General features: G+C 45.0%; 1 protein-coding gene and 1 pseudogene across 2 annotated transcripts in view; one reads left to right on the top strand and one right to left on the bottom strand.

Moving 5' to 3' along the window:
- LOC139227523 (protein unc-13 homolog C-like) overlaps positions 1-22,219 on the bottom strand; it is an 801,204-nt gene that overhangs the window by 364,971 nt on the left and 414,014 nt on the right. The gene's annotated exons all lie outside the window — the stretch shown is intronic.
- On the top strand, positions 16,933-17,134 carry LOC139228335 (U2 spliceosomal RNA; annotated as a pseudogene).

Here is a 22,219-nt window from a genome sequence, read left to right as displayed (position 1 = left end):
TCGTCTTCGACAGTTCCCCAGTGTCAAGGAGAACTTGATTCCACATCAATATGGGCTCCAAGGTGACTAATGAGTCCAATGCAGGATCTACACTCTGTTACAGGTGGGGCAGACGGTGGTTGGAGGGACGGGTGGGTGGGGTGCTTGGATTGTCGTGCGCTCCTTCCGCTGTTTGTACTTGGCTTCCGCGTGCCCCCGGCGAAGATACTCGAAGTGTTTGGTGCCTTCTCGGATGCTTCTCCTCCACTTTGAGCGGTCTTGGACCCAAGAGTTGGTGGGGATGTTACATTTTTTCCAAGGAGGCTTTGAGGGTGTACTTGAGGAGTTTTCTCTGCCCTCCTGGGACTCGCTTGCCATGATGGAGCTCGGAGTAGAACGCTTGTTTCAGGAGTCTTGTATCAGGCATGCAAACAAGGTGGCCCGTCCATCAGAGCTGATTGAGCGTCATCAATGCTTCGATGCTGGTCTGAGAGAGAACAAGGATGTTGGTATGCCTATCCTGCCAATGGATTTGCTGGATTTTGTAGAGGCAGCATTGGTGGTACTTCTCCAGTGCTTTGAGGTGCCTACTGTACATAGTCCATGTCTCTGAAGCATAAAGGAGGGCGGGTATCACTACTGCTCTGTAGACCATGAACTTGGTGTCACGGTTGAGGTCCTGGTCTTCAAACACTCTTTTCCTCAGGCGACCAAAGGCTGCACTGGCACACTGAAGGAGGTGTTGGATTTCGTCATCGATGTCTGCTCTTGCTGCTAGAAGGCTCCCAAGGTATGGAAAGTAGTCCACGCTGTCCAAGGTCTTGGCATGGATCTTGATAATCGGGGGGCAGTACTGTGTGATGGGGCAGATTGGTAGAGAACCTTTGTCTGACAGATGTTCAATGTAAGGCCCAGTCTCTCGTATGCTTCAGTGGAGGTGTCAACAATGGTTTGGAGTTCGGCCTCCAAATGTGCACAAACGCAAGTGTCGTCTGCATACTGCAATTCAATGACAGGCGTTGGAACAACATTGGTTCTGGATTGGAGGCGACGGAGGTTGAACAATTTCTCATTCGTCCAGTAGAGCTCCACTCCAGCAGGGAGCTTGTTAAAGGTGAGTTGAAGCATTGCAGCGAGAAAGATTGAGAAGAGCACTGGTGCAATCACACAGCCTTGTTTGACCCCGGTCTGTGATGGATCCATTGATCAGGATCACGGCCGGCATGTCATCGTGAAGCAGGTGGAGGATGGTGACAAATTTCTGAGCACAGCCAAATTTGAGAAGGACACCCCATAAACCCTCTCGGTTAAAAGAGTTGAGGACTTTGAGAGGTCAAAGAAGGCCATGTACAGAGGTTATGTTGCTCCCTACATTTTTCTTGGATTTGTCACGTGGTAAAAATCATGTCCATCATGCCTCTGAGTGGGCGGAATCCGCATTGCGACTCTGGGAGGAACTTTACAGCCACTGGGAGGAGACGATTGAGGAGGATTCTTGCGATAATTTCCCCTGCGGCAGACAGCAGGGTAGCTCTTCTGTAATTAGCCACAATTGGTCACGATTACAGCATCTCTGAAATCCCCTGGCATGTTCTCCTCCTTCCAAGAGAAATGAGGTCATGCTCAGTTGGTTGCTGGAGGATGGTGGCAGCCAAGTGACTACCGGGCTTCTCCAATCCGGTGGCATCGGGATGTGAGAAAACCAGTAAAAACCGCGGCATCGGGGGCTGGGGGGCCACGGGCAGTGAGAATCGCCGATATTTTTAACCCGACGGGGGAGGAAACTATGAATATAATCCTGGGAACCGGGAGAGTGGGCGGCGATTTTCCAACTGCCCGGATATTTAGATATTTCATGAAACTGCCCATTAATATAGTAGGATCAGCAAAAACAACAATCGATTCTATGGCCTATGGTTTAAAACAGATTGGTTCTTACTGTAGAACGTAAGCAATGCTATACAGTTACTCTTCTATTTTTAGACAGCATACATCCTGTTATTGAAACCCATGAGGAACAATAGAGAAATAGGAACATAGAAACAGGAGTAGGTCGTTCCACCCCTTGAGCCTGCTCTGCCATTCAATGAGATCATGGCTGATCTGTACCTCAACTCCATTTACCTGCCTTTGCTTCTTATCCCTTGATGCCCTTACCCAACAAAAATCAATCAAACTCTGTCTTGAAAATTTCAACTGACTCAGCATCCACAGCCTTTTGGGGGAGTGAATTCCAGATTTCCACTATCCCTTTGCGTGAAACAGTGTTTCCTGATTTCACTTCTAAATGGCCTAGCTCTAATTTTAGGATTATGTCCCCTTCTTCTGGACTACCCCCACAAGGGGAAATAGTTTCTCTGTATCTATTTAAAGATCACATGGATGAACTACAACAATTGTACATCCCTGTCTGGCGTACAAATAAAAACGGGGAAGGTGGCTCAACCGTGGCTAACAAGGGAAATTAGGGATAGTGTTAAATCCAAGGAAGAGGCATATAAATTGGCCAGAAAAAGCAGCAACCCTGAGGACTGGGAGAAATTTATAATTCAGCAGAGGAGGACTAAGGGTTTAATTAGGAGGGGGAAAATAGAATATGAGAGTAAGCTAGCAGGGAACATAAAAAAACTGACTGCAAAAGCTTCTATAGATATATGAATATATGTTGCAGTCAGAATCAGATGAATTTATAATGGAGAACAAGGAAATGGCAGACCAATTGAACAAATACTTTGGTTCTGTCTTCACTAGGGAAGACACAAATAACCTTCCGGAAATACTAGGGGACTGAGGGTCTAGCGAGGAGGAGGAACTGAGGGAACTGAAGGAATTCCTTATTAGTCAGGAAATGGTGTTGGGGAAATTGATGGGATTGAAGGCCGATAAATCCCCAGGGCTTGATAGTCTGCATCCCAGAGTACTTAAGGAAGTGGCCCAAGAAATAGTAGATGCATTGGTGGTCATTTTCCAAAATTCCATGGACTCTGGATCAGTTCCTATGAATTGGAGGGTAGCTAATGTAACCCCACTTTTAAAAAAAGTAGGGAGAGAGAAAACAGGGAATTATAGACTGGTTAGACTGACATCGGTAGTGGGGAAAATGCTGGAATTAATTATTAAAGATGTAATAGCAGCGCATTTGGAAAGCAGTGACAGGATCGGTGCCAGTCAGCATGGATTTATGAAAGGAAAATCATGCTTGACAAATCTTCTAGAATTTTTTGACGATGTAACTAGTAGAGCGGATAAGGGAGAACCAGTGGATGTGGTGTATTTGGACTTTCAAAAGGCTTTTGGCAAGGTCCCACACAAGACACTAGTGTGTAAAATTAAGGTTATTGGGGGTAATATATTGACGTGGATAGAGAACTGGTTGGAACACAGGAAGCAATAGAGAGGGAATAAATGGGTCCTTTTCAGAATGGCAGGCAGTGACTAGTGGGATACCACAAGGTTCAGTGCTGGGACCCCAGCTATTTACAATATATATTAATGCTTTAGATGAAGTATGCAGATGACATTAAGCTGGGTGGCAGTGTGAGCTGTGAGGGTGACTTGGACAGGTTAGGTGAGTGGGCAAATGCTTGGCAGATGCAGTATAATGTGGATAAATGTGAGGTTATCCACTTTGGTGGCAAAAACAGGAAGGCAGATTTTTATCTGAATGGTGACAGATTAGTAAAAGGGGAGGTGCAACGAAACCTGGTTGTCATCGTACACCAGTCATTGAAAGTAGGCATGCAGGTACAGCAGGCATTAAAGAAAGCAAATGGCATGTTAGCCTTCATAGCGAGAGGATGAGAGTATAGGAGCAGGGAGGTCTTACTGCCTTTGTACAGGGCCTTGGTGAGACCACACCTTAAGTATTGTGTGCAATTTTGGTCTCCTAACCTGAGGAAGGACATTCTTGCTATTGAGGGAGTGCAGCGAAGGTTCACTAGACTGATTCCCGGGATGGCAGGACTGACATACGAAGAAAGACTGGATCGACTAGGCTTAAATTAACTGGAATTTAGAAGAATGAGAGGGGATCTCATAGAAACATTTAAAATTCTGACGGGATTGGACAGGTTAGATGCAGGAAGAATGTTCCCGATATTGGGGAAGTCCAGAACCAGGGGGCACAGTCTAAGGATAAGGGGTAAGCCATTTAGGACCAAAATGAGGAGAAACTTTTTCACCCAGAGAATTGTGAACCTGTGGAATTCTCAACCACAGAAAATTGTTGAGTCCAGTTTGTTGGTTATATTCAAAAGGGAGTTAGATGTGGCCCTTACGGCTAAAGGGATCAGGGAGTATGGAGAGAAGGCAGGACTGAAGTTGTATGTTCAGCCATGGTCTTAGTGAATGTTGGTGCAGGCTCGAAGAGTCGAATGGCCTGCTCCTACACTTATTTTCTGTGTTTCTATGTTGCCCAAACTAATCCTTTATCATATTAAACACCTTTATTAGATCACCCCTTAACTTTCTAAACTGAATGGAATACAAGCCACAGTTATGCAACCTGTCCTTATAAATTAAATATTTAAAACCTGGGATCATTCTGGTGAATCTGCACTGTACCCCTTCCATGGCAAGGTATCTTTCTTGAGGTACGGTGCCCAAAACTGACCGCTGTACTCCAAATGGGCTCTGTACAGCTGAAGCATCTCTTCGTGATATTTGAATTTCAACCCCCTTGAGATAAAGGCCAATGTTCTAATCACTTTTTGTACCTGTGCTCTAAACTGTTAGTGGTTTGTGTATATGGGAACCTACATTTCTTTGCTCTGCCACAATTCCTAGTCTCTCACTATTAAGAAAATATTCTGATTTGTGTTTCTCAGATCAAACGTGGATAACTTCACACTTCCCCAAATTGAATTCCATCTGCCATAGTTTTGCTCACTCAATTAGTCTGTCTATGTCCCTTTTATCTGGCAAGCATTTGGCTCATTTGCACGATCCAGAAATTTAGGAGAATAAATGGAATATATATATATATATATCATAAAAATGTACAGTTATCAATTATCTAAACATCTAATTTCGAATAGAAAATTGGCTGCATTATGTTGAAAAGGTTTAAAACAAACAGTTTTTCAGAAGAAAGTTAAAATCATAACAATCATGGTGACCCAGTAAAACTGATAACTGCACAATTCAGTCTCTGGAAAATGAGCAAAGGAAGTTAAATCCCACTGATCCCAGAAGAATTGTGAGCATTGGATTTATAACTATTTCTATGGATGTTGTTCTAACATAGATACTGCTCAAAATTGTATTATGGTCCATGCAAAATGGCAAATAGCTTAGTTCACACAACATTTGCTGCATTTAGAGCAATGCTTTGTGCTCAATTACTTATGCCTCCAGTAAGCCACTGCAGGAACTACATTACATCAATGCATTTGGAGACTGCTGATGTCATTTAGAATCACATTGAAACCAAGCTAATTCCTCAAAGCAACTGAAGTAACTCAAGACAAACATGACAATTTGTCGAGTTATAAATCTATTAACACAGCTACCCAGCAACCAGAAAATCTTACAACTTAGCTACCTTCAATTCAAATTACTTTATTAAAGCCCCTGCATTTCAAAAGCCTGACCCCGAATGCCAATATAACATTTTAACATCATCACAGAATCACTCTGTAGTCTGTCACAATTTCAAATCATTGCACAGCCTCTGAAGACATCTCTGAGCTATGTTCTGTTTGTATTACATTTCAGAACAGAAATTGAAAATAGAGTAAATTACATTTTCCCCCAAGAATGCCTTAACCCAAAGGCCAGAATTTTAATTTGGAGGTAAATAAGGAGATGGGGGCGGGGGAGGAGGAGGGGTGGGGGACTGGAAGGCGGAGGTCGGAAGGCTAGCGGGTGAACAGGGGCTGTAGAGGGGTGGGTGAATGAGATCGGAAGGCGATTGGGGGCCAGGGGCAGGGAGATGGGTGGAAGTCGGAAAGCTGGAAGGAGGGAATTGAAATTTCACCATTATGAAAGCTGGTTTTAAGGCAGAGATGGCCAAAGTTCAAGAAGTAGAAAAATAAACCATATGCCAACAAAGAACCGCAAGTTTCAAATATAGCTTACTCGCATGACTGCTGACACTGCTCCTGCAAGAAATACTGAAACCCAATCCACCAATGTGATCCCAGATATGCTTCACTGGCAAGCACCTCCTTGAAGCTGTCAGTGCCCTCTCTCACACTCCCCTCCTCCTCTCTAACCGCCCTTGTCCCACTTCACTTCAAAGAAAGCAATCCTACTGTAGAGAATGAATGACAAGGATACTTAACAAATATTTCACCTCTGCGTTTACAGAGGAGAGGAAAGACTATAGGTGTGACGGAGGAGAATGTGAAGGAACAGCTAATACACGTGTAAAGAATGAATGTGACTTAAAATTTGATCAGGCTGTCAATTCGGTTGGCTGCCAGACAGTAAACGGAACCAAAAAGTGCTAATGAGGTCCTGCTGTTAGGTCCCGCAGGACCTCCATGTCCCCAGCCTTGCCAGGTCCTTTGGCTGTTTTCAGCCTATCCCACACCCTCCTTTTCTTCCCATAAATACCATGGCCAATTAATCTGTTCTGGTGGTGGAGGGATGAATGTTGGCCAGGAGATCTCTCATATGAAAGACAGAACGTCCAGCAATGCAGAACTCCCTTAGTGCTAAACTGAAGTGCCAACTTACATGAGGTGTTAATAAATTTCTAGCAATGTGTTTCAAGTTTACACCATCTTTTGATAGAGGAGTGGGCATCTACAATCCTTGGTAAAGCTTTGAATCAAAAAATCCTTATTGTCATGCTTTCTTTCTAAGTTTGATAAGAAAAGCAGTTCAATTGCTTGTTGCTTTCCTTATTCATGAAAACTCAAAGGATTTAACTTATCCCTTAAGAAGAACAGTATGTTGTTTCAGATTCTGCACCTCTCAACAGCAATCACATCTCCATTTCTGCGTTTAGCTCAATTTCTACTTAATCTGCATGCAAAATGTATCCACAAACTATACAAAATGTAAAGTGATAAAGTATATGCCAACTGGCTATCCTTTCCGAATGTATCCTCATACCATTCACCCATCATTCTTCTCCGGCTGGAATATTTCTGCACAGTGCGAAAAATAGTGAAACATGTGTACTCTGTGATTACAGCACAGGATTATTCTCGGTTCCAGCTACTTTATTTAGAATATTAGATAAAAAATTTGGCTGTTGTAAGTCAAACTGGGAATATGGTTAGTTTTCATCTGTATGTGAATTGCTTGTAAACTAATTTATGCTGACTACTTTTGACACATTTAACATCTAATTTGGGACATGCCCATTTTCCAAGTTCCGAGTACATCAAGTACAATATTCAGTGTATGTAAACCTAATGCACCTTTAACGTATTTCAGGAACGGAAAAAGAAACATGCACTTCAGCAATTTCTATTGGTATAGAAGTTGGCGTAGGTAGTAACTGCCAGGGTTTTATTTCCAGTTTATGACGAGCCTCTGAACAGCTCTGTTGCCTAGCTTACCAATTCCTAGATGCATTTCTTCCATTCCTGAAATGTTATAATTCAATCCTGCTTTTGGAACCATTATCTACCAATCTACAATATATATTTTTGAATTATGTGAGCTTTCCAAGAGCGCTTGTGCCCACAATTCTAATTTTGACAATAGGTGTTAGCAGACATATGACATGTCAAAGAAAAAAAGACGCATTTATATAGTGCCTTTCATGACCTCAGGACATCCCAATGCACTTTACAGCCAATAACAGCATTTTGAAGTGTAGTCACTGTTGTAATGTAAGAAACGCAGCAGTCATTTTGCGCAAAGCAAACTCCCACAGATAGCAATGTGATAATGACCAGATTATCTGTTTTGTTTATTGTTGGTCGAGGGATAAATATTGGCTAGAACACTGGGGAGAATTACCCTGCTCTTTTTCAAAATAGTGCCATGGGATCTTTTACGTCGACCCGAGAGGGAAGACGGGGCCTCGGTTTAATGTCTTATCCAAAAGACGGCAACTCTGACAGTGCAGCACTCCCTGTACTGCATTGGAGCGTTAGCCTAGATTTTGTGCTCAAGTCTCTGGAGTAGGACTTGAAGCCATGATCTTCTGACCCAAAGGCGAGAGTGCTACCCAGAATGTACAGCACTTCACGGTTTCGTTTCATGATCTAGAGCGGGGCGGGAGGCGCTACTTTCCAAAAATCTGTGCTTTGGGCTGGGCATCCCAGGCAGTGGTTGGCTTATCTGTGTGCGAGGTCTCAAATAGTTCAGACTGAGCTTTCCAACCCAGTAGAAAAGCTCGGTTTCATGGTTGGTTGAGATTGCAGAATTGAAAAACACAACAGTTAGCCATGAGGCAGCATCAATGCAGAACATAAGAACTAGGAGCAGGAGTAGGCTATTCGGCCCGTCGAGCCTGCTGATCATGGCTGATCTTCTATCTCAACTCCACTTTTCTGCACTATCCCCATGGCTCTTGATTTCCTAAAATCTATCAATCTGAATATACTCAAAGACTGAGCCTCCACAGCCCTTTGGAGAGGAGAATTCCAAAGGAGAATTCACCCTCTGAGTGAAGAAGTTTCTCCTCGTCCCAGTCCAAAATGGCCGACCCCTTATTCTGAGACTGTGACCTCTGGTTCTTGACTCCTCAGCCAAGAGAAACATCCTCCCTGCATCGACCCTGTCAAGACCAGTAAGAATTTTCTTTCAATGAGATCACCTCTTATTCTTCTAAACTCCGGAGAATATAGGCCTAGACTACTCAATCTCTCCTCATAGGACAATCCCCCCAGCCCAGGAATCAGTCTGGTGAACCTTCATTGCATTCCCTCAGTGGCAAGTATATCCTTCCTTAGGTAAGGAGATAAGGTGCCACACAAAAGGTTACTGCAGAAGATAAAGGTACGCGGAGTCAGAGGAAATGTATTAGCATGGATAGAGAATTGGCTGGTTAACAGAAAGCAGAGAGTCAGGATAAATGGGTCCTTTTCAGGTTGGAAATCGGTGGTTAGTGGTGTGCCACAGGGATCGGTGCTGGGACCACAACTGTTTACAATATACACAGATGACCTGGAAGAGGGAACAGAGTGTAGTCTAACAAAATTTGCAGATGACACAAAGATTAGTGAGAAAGCGGGTTGTGTAGAGGACACAGAGAGGCTGCAAAGAGATTTAGATAGGTTAAGCGAATGGGCTAAGGTTTGGCAGATGGAATACAATGTCGGAAAATGTGAGGTCATCCACCTTGGAAAAAAAAACAGTAAAAGGGAATATTATTTGAATGGGGAGCAATTACAACATGTTGAGGTGCAGAGGGACCTGCGGTCCTTGTGCATGAATCCCAAAAAGTTAGTTTGCAGGTGCAGCAGGTAATCAGGAAGGCGAATGGAATGTTGGCCTTCATTGCGAGAGGGATGGAGTACAAAAGCAGGGAGGTCCTGCTGCAATTGTATAGGGTATTGGTGAGGCCGCACCTGGAGTACTAGCTTTGGAGGGAGTACAGAGACGATTCACTAGGCTGATTCCGGAGATGAGGGGGTTACCTTATGATGATAGATTGAGTAGACTGGGCCTTTACTTGTTGGAGTTCAGAAGGATGAGGGGTGATCTTATGGAAACATTTAAAATAATGAAAGGGATAGACAAGATAGAGGCAGAGAGGTTGTTTCCACTGGTCGGGGAGACTAGAACTAGGGGGCACAGCCTCAAAATACGGGGGAGCCAATTTAAAACCGAGTTGAGAAGGAATTTCTTCTCCCAGAGGGTTGTGAATCTGCGGAATTCTCTGCCCAAGGAAGCAGTTGAGGTTAGCTCATTGAATGTATTCAAGTCACAGATAGATAGATTTTTGACCAATAAGGGAATTAAGGGTTACGGGGAGCAGGTGGGTAAGTGGAGCTGAGTCCACGGCCAGATCAGCCATGATCTTGTTGAATGGCAGAGCAGGCTCGAGGGGCTCGATAGCCTACTCCTGTTCCTAATTCTTATGTTCTTAAAACTGTACACAATATTCCAGGTGTGGTCTCACCAGGGCCCTATATAATTGCAGTAAGTCAACTTACTTTTATACTCAAATCCTCTTGTAATAAAGACCAACATACCATTTGCTTTCTTAATTGCTTGCTGTCCCTGCATGTCAACTTCGTGATTGGTGTACAAGGACACCCAGGTCCCTCTGAACACCAACACTTCCCAAGCTCTCACTGTTTAAAAAATGCTCTGCTTTTCTATTTTTCCTACCCAAATGGATAACATCACTTTTCTCCACATTATATTCCATTTGCCATGTCCTTGTCCACTCACTTAACCTGTCGATATCCCCTTGAAGTCTCTTTGCATCCTCCTCACAACTTACATTCCCAACTAGCTTTGTATCATCAGCAAACTTGGATATATTACATTTGGTCCCCTCATCCAAATCATTGATTAGGGACCTGAAATTGGTGGCCTGACCGCCCACTGCTGCCTGTTTTTTTTTGGCAGTCTCCCCACGGTGACAGATTCCTCTAGGTCTGTCGTCGGCGGGAGGGGAGGACCTCCGCGAACCGCCCGCTGACGGCCGCTAGCGCGTAAGGTGCGTAAGTGACCTCCCGCCCGCCGAGCCGGCAGATTCCTCTGGGCGGGAGTCGGCGGCAGCAGGGGGAAGGACTGCTGCGTGAAGGCAGGTCTAACCCCGATGGTAAGTAAGAAGACCTGCAAAAAGAGGTTAGTGTACTTCTTTTATTTTTTTTTTCAGCGATTTATGTGGATGGCGTCCCCTGAAGGTTTTCCATTGTTTTAAAAAAAAAAGAAAGATTTTTAGCTGTTCCCGCCTGCCTGGGCCCGACTCAATCCTCGGCAGCACTTTGGCGAGGATTGCATTTGCTGCTGAGATTGGGAGCTTCCCCCCTGCTGCTGCCCAGATTCACGCCGTAAATCGGTTTTTTGCCGCCGGGCGGTACTGGCCTATCTTTGAGAGGAATTTCCCTGGCAAAGTACCGCCAGGTCTCTTGGTGGTCCTTTGGGCGGGCCTTGGCGTTGACCAAGTTCGGGCCCATAGATTGTGAATTTCTTCTTCTTGAGCAGTCCCTCAGAGTCGAGGATGACTTTCTTCCACACTAAAAATGAGTTCTCACGTGGCTGATGAGTCCTATGCGGGACTTACAGTCTCTGTCACAGGTGGGGCAGACGGTGGTTGAAGGAACGGATGGGTTGGGTGCTTGGGTTGCTGTTCACTCCTTCCACTGTTGACACTTAGCTTCAGCTTGCTCTCGGCGCAGCGACTCAAGGTGTTCGGCGCCTTCCCCGATGCTTTTCCTCCACTTTGGGCGGTCTCGGGCCAGGGATTCCCAGCTGCCGGTGGGGATGCTGCACTTTATCAAGGAGGCTTTGAGGGTGTTGTTGAAGTGTTTCCTCTGCCCACCTGGGGCTCGCTTGCCGTGTCGGAGCTCTGAGTAGAGTACTTGTTTTGGGAGTCTCCGTAAGACAAAGGTCCTCCACCAATCTGCCCCTGCCACGCAGCACTGCTCCCCAATTATCAAAATCCACGATGAGGCCTTGGACAACAAGGACAGACGTCGATGACAAAGTCCAACACCATCTTCAGTGCGCCAGTGCAGCCTTCGATCGCCTGAGGAAGAGAGTGTTTGAAGACCAGGACCTCAAACCCGGCACCAAGCTCATGGTCTACAGAGCAGTAATGATACCCGCTCTCCTATATACCTCAGAGACATGGACTATGTACAGCAGGCACCTCAAAGCACTGGAGAAGTACCACCAACGCTGCCTCCGCAAGATCCTGCAAATCCATTGGCAGGATAGGCGCACCAACGTCGGTGTTCTCGCTCAGGACAACATCCCCAGCATTGAAGCAGTGACCACACTTGATCAACTCCGTTGGGCAGGCCACATGATCCGCATGCCCGATACGAGACTCCCAAAACAAGATTGTGAATAGCTGGGGCCCAAGCACTGATCATTGCAGCACCCCACTAGTTACAGCCTGCCAACCCGAAAATGACCCGTTTATTCCTACTCTCTGTTTTCTGTCCATTAACCAGTCCTCAATCCATGCTAGTATATTACCCTCAATCCCACGAAATAGAAGTCAGTTGACTTTTCAAGTCTTATAATCCTCGCTCAGGACGTGACTTCACTTTCTTCACAGATGCTGTCTGCCTGCTGAGTATTTCCAGCTTTTTCTGGCTTTTGTTTTGAGATTTCCAGCATCTGCAATAATTTGTTTTTAGTTAGTTACGAGGTTGAGCTTCACCATTGGTGACCGTTCCTTCAGATGCCAAGGTCCTAAGCTATGGAATTCCCTCCCCAAAACCTCTCCATCTCTCTCTCCTCCTTTAAAACACTCCTCAAAGCCTCTCTTTCTTGTCCTAATATCTCCTATGTGATGCTAATTCTGATTGATAACGCTCCTGTGAAGCCTTGGGATGTTTTACTACGATAATGGCACTATATAAATGCAGGTAGTTGTTGTTTGTGTGTTGATAGAACAGTTGAGTCTTACAGCTGATTGAAATAACAGGGGACTGATATGCAGAGAAACCATGAAATCAGAGATAGAACAGAGTTGAGCCTCACTGCTCCCTGACATTTAATCACATTGCACATGGAGCTGCATCACACAGTTAACTATTCTATTCCCAGCACGGAAGATTCAGACTATTAACTCAATAATCTGAGCATGTGATGACCCAAACTCCACCTGGCAGATTCCAAAGTGAGCAATTTTATACCTTTGCCAATATGAAAAAAATGGGTGCACTGAATGGAAAGGATTAAGCAACTATTGCAGTCCATAATAGTTTTCACAGCTATGCCAGAACATATTGATTATGCAAGTCTCTGACGAACACAGCAGGACAACGCAATTAATCAATCCAGCCCACTGTTGTGTATGGAAAAAGAGTCAGACTGAACACTGTGAGCTCAAAGTAAAGTGTGACCTTAGTCTTTTATTGCAGGTCTCCAGAGTCCCCCTCCAACCTGTGAGGCCTCCTTAAATATCTGTGCTCCCAAGGGATTATGAGATCCCTTGGGACTCCAGGAGATGAGCCCTCGGGTGGCTGTACAGAGTGAATACAAGTTTACATATATAACACCCACCTAGGTGCACATGCAACTAGTTCATCTGTAGACTCCCTGACCTCAACCAACCTGACAGCCTTAGGTAAAGTTCTGACTCAGAGACATGAGTGCTATCACTGAGTCACGCCTGATGACATCACTGGCTATTTTAAAACAGATGGGGCAAAATGAAAACGGCAGTGGTTTTATGGCAGTACTTTCTCTCTGTTCCTGGTATAGGTCAGATTCCAGTTTCTCAATAGTTGTTGGTATTAATCTCTCAGCAACAAGCTGCCTGGGTCCCCAGCTCTGGAACTCCCTCCCTGAACCTCTCCATCTCTCTTTTCTCTTTAAGATGCTCCTTAAAACCTACCTCTTTGACCAACCTTTTTGGTCATCTGCCGTAATTTCTTCTTATGTGGTTCAGTGTCAAACTTATTTATTTTGTCATAACTCTGCTGTGAAGTGCCTTAGGATGTTTTACTACGTTAATAAATACAAGTTCGCTGTTGCATTTATATTGCACATTTAAAGTAGTAAAATGTCCCAAGGTGTTTCACAGAAGTGTTATCAAATAAAATTTGACACCAAGCAACATAAGGAGATATCAGGATAGGTGAGGTAGGTTTTAATGAACATTTTAAATGAGAGAGAAGGGGAGAGATTTAGGGAGGGAATTCCAGAGTTTGAGGCCTTAGCAGCTGAAGGCACGGCCGCCAATGGTAGAGCGATGAAATTTGGGGATGTGCAAGAGGCCAGGAATAGAGGGGCACAGATATCTCAAAGAGTTGTAGAGAAGGTCAAAGCAATTTATCATTGAGATTAATTTGACGAACTTCAATTAATAAGTCAGACGCCAGAACATTCAAGAATCAGGGATCTGATTCTTGAAACTTCCTGTGTGAATTCCGAGATATAGCACAAGAGTATAGTTGACATAAGGAAAAATATTTTGGATTTTCAATTGGAATTTTAAGATCTCTCACTCCTGCAGTTGAACACTCTGGTTATTAATGTTTATGAGTGAGTTGAGTTAGCTTCTAGCATTTATAGGATTTTGTTGAAGCACATCATGACTGGTTTTCAAAAAAGCAAAACTAGCAGATGCTGGAAACACGAAACAAAAGCAGAAAATGCTGGAAGCATTGAGCGGGCCAGTTAGCGCTTGTGGAGCGAACGGAACAGTTAACATTGCAACTATGGAGCAGCTTTGCACCAATGTCTGCACCCAAAACAGTAACCTGTACTCTCCACAGATGCTGCCTGTGACTTGTTTACAATAAGTATAATTGTGTCACTCTTTTTATTGCTGATGTTTCTCTGACGCCTCACTACCTCTCTTTCCTCCTTCAAGACATTCCTTGAAACATAGCTCTTTGACCAAACTTTTGGTCAGCTGCGCTAATTTCACTTATGCGGCTCAGTGTCAAATTTTTCATCTCATAATACTCCTGTGAAGCGCCTTGGGATGTTTCACTACATTAGAGGCGCTATATAAATACAAGTTGTTGTTGTTGTATATTTGTTTGGTTCTTTACTCAGCTACTCAGAGAATTATGGGATTACTGATTAGGTCACCATTATCCACATAGGAAGAAAAACATTTATATAATGGCTCATCAGGAGAAAATGCTTCACAATCGCTAGATTGCTTTTGCAGTGCACCACTGTTACTAGTAAGCAAACGTGGCAGCCAATTTGCGAACAGTAAGATATCACAAACAGCAAATGCAATTAATGATCAAATAAAAGCTGTCTTTGGTGGTGTGAAAATGTATGCTATGACAAACACATAATTACTGTGGAAAACCAGCCTACTGTGAAATGAAATCATTTTAATTCAAGTAATTAAATCATTTTTTGGTGGTGTCTAGAGGGAAGCTTAACACAAGAGCTGAGCCTGTCGAAATGCATAGTCCTTGCCAGGAAATATTAAACTACGTGGAAAGTCATGTGGCCTAAATAGTTGGAATAAACATTTTATAATACAGGGGGAAAAATGAATGGCACAATGAAAGTTACATCACTACTTGACTTCAGTTCATCGTTAAATAGTAGGTATATTGCACATCATGCAAGGGAATTTTTTCCCAGGGGTTTCTGGAGGCATATCACCACCTGCAAATTTAGATTTACATATTTTTGTATAAATTTTATCTACACAAATATTTTTGTGCACATTACCTCTTTTAAAATATATCACACTAAGTTGGATCAAAAACTACAATAAGAAATCATGTACATTCTGGTAATCTATTAACACAAGATTGTTTGACAAGTCTTGTTCCTGAAACTATTGTACTTTGAACCTGGAAATTGCTGTTGGTGATAGTGGGCTAATATTTCTCTAACTGTTATTTTAACACCTCCCAGGTGTTCGTCGCTAATATCGTCGATAGTAATTGCTAAGCTTTGGTTTCAAAATGAATCAGTGACATTGTAATAGTGCATCGTATAAAAATAGATCTTCATTATGGCAAATACCACAGAGACTTACAATCTCCATTAGAAGATGGCTGCTTGTATTGCTTTGAACTCGAGTCATTTGCCATCTTGTGCTACTACAGCCAGGATATCAAAATAGACATAAATTTAATGTGTGTGCGATCACTATACCCTCCACTAGACCGCTGCCTTTGAATCAAGCACGAGAAAGGTTTCCAATATGCGAGTCCAGAAATGGGAACAATCCCTGCGCCAGAATGGGTAGGCCCAAGGCCCACCCAAAATGGGGCTTCAGGCCTCAATTATTTGAGACCCGTGAGCTGCTGACTCCTGCTGGGTGACCAGGCAGCTCACCGGCCAAGAGGATTTCAATTTTAGGCCGCTAGGTCCCCGATAGTGGGCCTCAGGTACATCCAGGAAGGGAGGGGGAAGCAATTTTGAGGGAGCGGGGTGACTGGCAGATGGGGAGGAAGCGATTGGGAGAGTGAGGGGAGGGGGATTGACGATCTGGAGGGAGCTGAGCTGAGACCAGTAATGGTTTTCGGCACTTGTAGTGGAGCCAAGAGGAGCAATCCTGGACCTCCCGCCTCCACATTCAGGTAAATATTTCTTTAAAAATGTACCGTTTTGGTGGCGGCCTCCAGCAGTGCCTTGATGGACCAGTGGTTAAGGCACATGCAGACCACATTTTCCTTAAGGCCACATGCAAATTAATTTCACAAAGCAGGCCTCAGACAGGTGCGAGGCTCCCTATTTGCATATGCAGAGGTCCTATTCACCTGTTCCAGGCACGGGTCCTGGACACCACTTTTTCTGCCTTTACCAATAAGGTCGGCAGAGAGCCAGATTGGTTGCTTCGGTGCCCGTTTTTTGGCTGAAAAACAGGTGCTGTGTCAGAGTTTCTCGGCCATTAAGTTTCTGCCATTTTTGCAGGTGGTCAAATGTTGGGATTGTTTGACCATTTTTCCACAGTAAGCATAATTACGTTACTTAGTTACATTATCAGAGAGTTACATTTGAGTGTTGTCTTTTAAGTTAAGTGGGTTCACACAGGTTCATAGTTCTCCTTACAGCCATATGCTGCAGCTACTGAGACAAAACGTTGTCCATGTTGTAGGGTGAAACCTTACAATGTGTTAATGAGCCAAGTACTGAAGATGTATTTCAACTAACAATGGAGAAAATTAGTAATTTGTTATTTCGTCTCAGACTTCCTGCTAAAATCCACACCTACTATCATTAGGATGATCATTCATTTGAGCCCAGAATTCTGCCAAGAATTTACTCTGGGGGGATGGGAGGGGGGGGGGAGGTGGGGTGCAGTGTGTTAATCTGTTTTATTGACAGGCCCACTGGAAAATCACTGAACAGATAGATATGAAGTTGAAGTTGCGGCCAGGAATACAAGGAGAGAAAATGCCACATTGAAGGTACAGCGGTAAAGTGGCAGCTTCTCGGCCTTTTGGCTAAGATCATGCGTAACTGACCTGACAGGGGAGTAACCATGACCCCAAAGTGGTTCTCCCTGGATCAGGAAGGTGGTTCTCCTATGCTTTTTGGAAATAGGAGGTGGGTGGGGTGGATTGACCCATCCACCTCCATGGCACGAACCTGGTATTGCAGTACTTCCAGGAACGGTGCAGTGGCTCTCGCCTTTTGGCTAAGAGCATTGGCGCAGAGTGATCCTTGATGTGTGCAAGGTGACCTCTGGCGTTTGTGATTTGACAAAGAATTGGAAAGATTGGCTACGAAAAAAAAAAAGTGGCAGCAAACGGTATGAAAAAGAGAAATCCAGGAAATTACATCAAACTAAACCATGACAAGAAGACAAAGGTTCAAAGCAAATCAGGAATAACATCAATAAGTTCTTCCATACGAAGAGTGATCAACATATAGAATGAGTTTCCGTTTAGGGTAATTGGAAACCCTTGAATCATTTAACAGTTGTAGCCATTAAGGGGGATTTGAGGATTTTTCTGGATGGGTGAGCTAAGATTGGTTGAGTGGCCTTTCTCATCTGTATAAGATCATATCATAAGAATTAGGAGCAGGAGTAGGACATTCAGCCCCTTGAGCCTGCTCCGCCATTCAATATCATGGCTGATCATCTACCTCAACTCCACTTTCCTGCACTATCCCCATATCCCTTGATTCTCTTAATATCCAAAAATCTATCGATCTCTGTCTTGAATATACTCAATGAATGAGCATCCACAGCCCTCTGGGGTAGAGAATTCCAAAGATTCACCACCCTCTGAGTGAAGAAGTTTCTCATCTCAGACCTGAATGGCTGACCCCTTATTCTGAGACTGTGACCCCTGGTTCTAGACTCCCCAGCCAGAGGAAACATCCTCCTTGCATCTACCCTGTCAAGCCCTGTAAGAATTTTGTATGTTTCAATGAGATCACCTCTCATTCTTCTAAACTCTGGAGAATATAGGCCTAGTCTACTCAATCTCTCCTCATAGGACAATCCCCCCAGCCCAGGAATCAGTCTGGTGAACCTTCATTGCACTCCCTCAATGGTAAGTATATCCTTCCTTCCTTAGGTAAGGAGATCAAAACTGTTCACAATACTCCAGGTGCGGTCTCACCAGGGCCTTATATAATTGCAGTAAGTCTTATTTACTCTTGTACTCAAATCCTCTTGTAATAAAGGCCAACATACCACTGAGTTATGTCTTGAATAAAGAGTCAGATTAGACACTCCAAGCTCAAAGTAAGGTGTGACCATAGTCCTTTATTACAGATCTGAGTGCCTCTCCAGCCTGTGAGGCTTCTTTATATACAGATGCTCCCAAGGGATTGTGGGATCCCTTGGGACTCCAGGGGATGAGCCCTCTGGTGGTTAGTCATGGTAATTACAGGTTTGCATAAATAACAATTTGCTTTCTTAATTGCTTGCTGTACCTGCATGTTAACTTTCAGTGATTGGTGTACAAGGACACCCAGGTCCCTCTGAACACCAACATTTCCCAATCTCTCACCATTTAAAAAATACTCTGCTTTTCTATTTTTCCTATCAAAGTGGATAACTTCACATTTCTCCACATTATATTCCATTTGCCATGTTCTTGCCCACTCACTTAGTCTGTCTGTATCCCCTTGAAGTCTCTTTGCATCCTCCTCACAACTTACATTCCCACCTAGTTTTGTATCATCAGCAAACTTGGATATATTACGTTTGGTCCCCTCATCCAAATCATTGATATAGATTGTGAATACCTGGGGCCCACTAGTTACAGCCTGCCAACCCGAAAATGACCCGCTTAGTCCTACCTTCTGTTTTCTGTCCGTTAACCAATCCTCAATCCATGCTAGTATATTACCCCCAATCTCATCAGCCCTAATTTTGTTCAATAACCTTGATCTTGTTTTTTGCAAGTATTGTAGCTCTAGCAATTATGCTATAATTTAGCCTGAAATTATATTTCTGTTTTAACTAAGTGCTTCACCACTTTACAAATTAATTAAACTCAGTGTCCTAACTCTCTGATCATCATTTTTTTAATCCACTTTGGCAGAAAAAATAGAAAAGCAAATTATAATTTAAATGAGAAAAAATTGTAAAGTGCTGCAGTACAGAGGGACCTGAGGTCCTTATGCATGAAACACAAAAAGTGAGTATGCAGGTACAGCAAGTAATCAGGAAGGCAAATGGAATGTTGGCCTTTATTGCAAGGGGGCTGGAGTATAAAAGCTGAGAAGTCCTGCTACAACTCTACAGGGTATTGGTATAGCCACACCTGGAGTACTGCGTACAGTTTTGGTCTCTGTATTTAAGGAAGGATATACTTGCATTGGAAGGTGTTCAGAGAAGGTCCACTAGGTTGATTCCGGAGATGAGGGGGTTAACTTATGAAGATAGATTGAGCCTATACTCATTGGAGTTCAGAAGAATGAGAGGTGATCTTATTGAAACATATAAGATAATGAGGGGGCTCGACAAGGTGGATGCAGGGAGGATATTTCCACTCGTAGGGGAAACTAAAACTAGGAGACAGTCTCAGAATAAGAGGTCGCCCATTTAATACTGAGATGAGGAGGAATTCCTTCTGAGAGGAAATCTGTAGAATTCTCATCCCAGAGAGCTGTGGAGGCTGGGTCACTGAATATATTTAAGGTGAAGATAGACAGCTTTCTGGTGCTCCTGACTTTTGGCCCCAAACTGTTCATTTATTCACCAAGGTCCCAGATGCCCTGTTGCTCTCGGTGCGCCGTTATCAGCTCGCACTTCCAGTAACTTTGTGGGGAAAAACTTTTAAAACCTAAATGTGCATGAACAAGTTTAACTAACTGGACATGGCATTAGATGCCTGTTGCAGCAAAATCTGGCCAAATGTGAGATTTTTTTCAGTTTACCAGTCACGCTTTGGAGTCACCTAGAATTGCTTTGTTCACAACAAAGAATCTTCTTCTGTACAATTTTGAAAATTGATATTATAACATAGATTTACATCTGTAATAATAAATCAGTTTTTGTTTGTCGTGGGGTGGGGGCAGGGCCAGGGGCTGGGAGCACGTTGTCCGGACTGAGTGACAGTTGCACCGGCCAATGGGCGATCAGGGCCCGTCCGGCCTTGCAACCAATCAGGGCAGGGAGTGATGGCGAGAATTTTTAAAGTTTGATTGACGTTGGGGCTGCTCCAATGAGGCGGCGGCAGTGGATGTGGCGGGGCCAATGGGCGCGGGCACGGGGAGGGGGGGGGGCGTGGCCTCACCAGGCGTTGCTGCAGAGCCGAGAGGAGCGTGAGGTGAAAGAGAGATAGAGAGAGAGGAGAGAGGAGGGGAGGGAGAAAGATAGAGAGAGAGTGAAGGAGGGAGGGAGGGAGAGTGAAGGAGGGAGGGAGGGAGGGAGGGAGAGTGAAGGAGGGAGGGAGGGAGGGAGAGTGAAGGAGGGAGGGAGGGAGGGAGAGTGAAGGAGGGAGGGAGAGTGAAGGAGGGAGGGAGGGAGGGAGGGAGAGTGAAGGAGGGAGGGAGGGAGGGAGGGAGGGAGGGGGAGTGAAGGAGGGAGGGAGGGAGGGAGAGTGAAGGAGGGAGGGAGGGAGGGAGAGTGAAGGAGGGAGGGAGGGAGAGTGAAGGAGGGAGGGAGGGAGAGTGAAGGAGGGAGGGAGGGAGGGAGATTGAATGAGGGAGGGAGGGAGATTGAATGAGGGAGGGAGGGAGAGTGAAGGAGGGAGGGAGGAAGAGTGAAGGAGGGAGGGAGGGAGGGAGTGAAGGAGGGAGGGAGGGAGGGAGGGAGGGAGGGAAGGAGTGAGTGAGGGAGAGAGTGAAGGAGGGAGTGAGGGAGAGAGTGAAGGAGGGAGGGAGGGAGAGAGTGAAGGAGGGAGTGAGGGAGGGAGTGAGGGAGGGAGTGAGTGGAGAGGGAGTGAGTGAGTGTGAGGGAGAGTGAGTGAGGGAGAGAGTGAGGGAGTGAGGGAGTGAGGGAGGGAGAGAGTGATGGAGTGAGGGAGAGAGTGATGGAGTGAGGGAGGGAGAGTGATGGAGTGAGGGAGGGAGAGAGTGATGGAGTGAGGAAGGGAGAGAGTGATGGAGTGATGGAGGGAGAGAGTGATGGAGTGAGGGAGGGAGAGAGTGATGGAGTGAGTGAGGGGGAGAGTGAAGGAGGGAGTGAGGGGGAGAGTGAGGGAGTGAGTGAGAGGAAGAGAGTGAGTGAGTGAGAGAGTGAGGGAAAGAGTGATGGAGTGAGGGAGGGAGAGAGTGATGGAGTGAGGGAGGGAGAGAGTGATGGAGTGAGGGAGGGAGAGAGTGATGGAGTGAGGGAGGGAGAGAGTGATGGAGTGAGGGAGGGAGAGAGTGATGGAGTGAGGGAGGGAGAGAGTGATGGAGTGAGGGAGGGAGAGAGTGATGGAGTGAGGGAGGGAGAGAGTGATGGAGTGAGGGAGGGAGAGAGTGATGGAGTGAGTGAGGGGGAGAGTGAAGGAGGGAGTGAGGGGGAGAGTGAGGGAGTGAGTGAGAGGAAGAGAGTGAGTGAGTGAGAGAGTGAGAGTGTGATGGAGTAAGGGAGGAAGAGAGTGAGTGAGAGAGTGAGGGAGAGTGTGATGGAGTGAGGGAGGGAGAGAGTGATGGAGTGAGGGAGGGAGAGAGTGATGGAGTGAGGGAGGGAGAGAGTGATGGAGTGAGGGAGGGAGAGAGTGATGGAGTGAGGGAGGGAGAGAGTGATGGAGTGAGGGAGGGAGAGAGTGATGGAGTGAGGGAGGGAGAGAGTGAGGGAGTGCGGGTGGGAGGGAAAGCATGCGGGAGGGAGGGAGAGCATGCGGGAGGGAGGGAGAGCGTGAGTGAGGGAGGGTGAGTGAGGAAGAGTGAGGTATGGAGGGAGGTAGGGAGGGAGAGTGTGAGAGAGTGAGAGCGAGAGCAAGGGAGAGAGAGGGGAGGGAGAGCGAGAACAAGGGAGAGAGAGGGGAGGGAGAGAGAGGGAGGAGGGAGAGAGAGAGGGAGGAAGAGAGGGAGGGAAGGGAGAGAGGACATCAGCGTTGATTCTATAGATGGGTTATAACAGTCTAAACAAGTACTGTTGCAATAAAGATACTAATTTGATCACAAAGTTTTTGCGAGACTCTGCTAGTGTAGATCTAACCTTCCTTACATGACTGTCACATTGACATTGATGGGAAGACCCTTATAATACACAATTGGGAACAAAATATACACTATCAATTCACAAATATAGACAGAAAATTGATTGTTTCAATTTAATTTTTAAATTTACCTTGGAACTTTAAGATGTTTAAAT

The sequence above is a fragment of the Pristiophorus japonicus genome, chromosome 17 (genome assembly GCF_044704955.1).
Source record: "Pristiophorus japonicus isolate sPriJap1 chromosome 17, sPriJap1.hap1, whole genome shotgun sequence".
In the NCBI taxonomy this organism is placed as follows: Eukaryota; Metazoa; Chordata; class Chondrichthyes; family Pristiophoridae; genus Pristiophorus; species Pristiophorus japonicus.
Note: the sequence above shows the minus strand (reverse complement) of the source record. Positions and strands in the feature narration are given on the sequence as shown.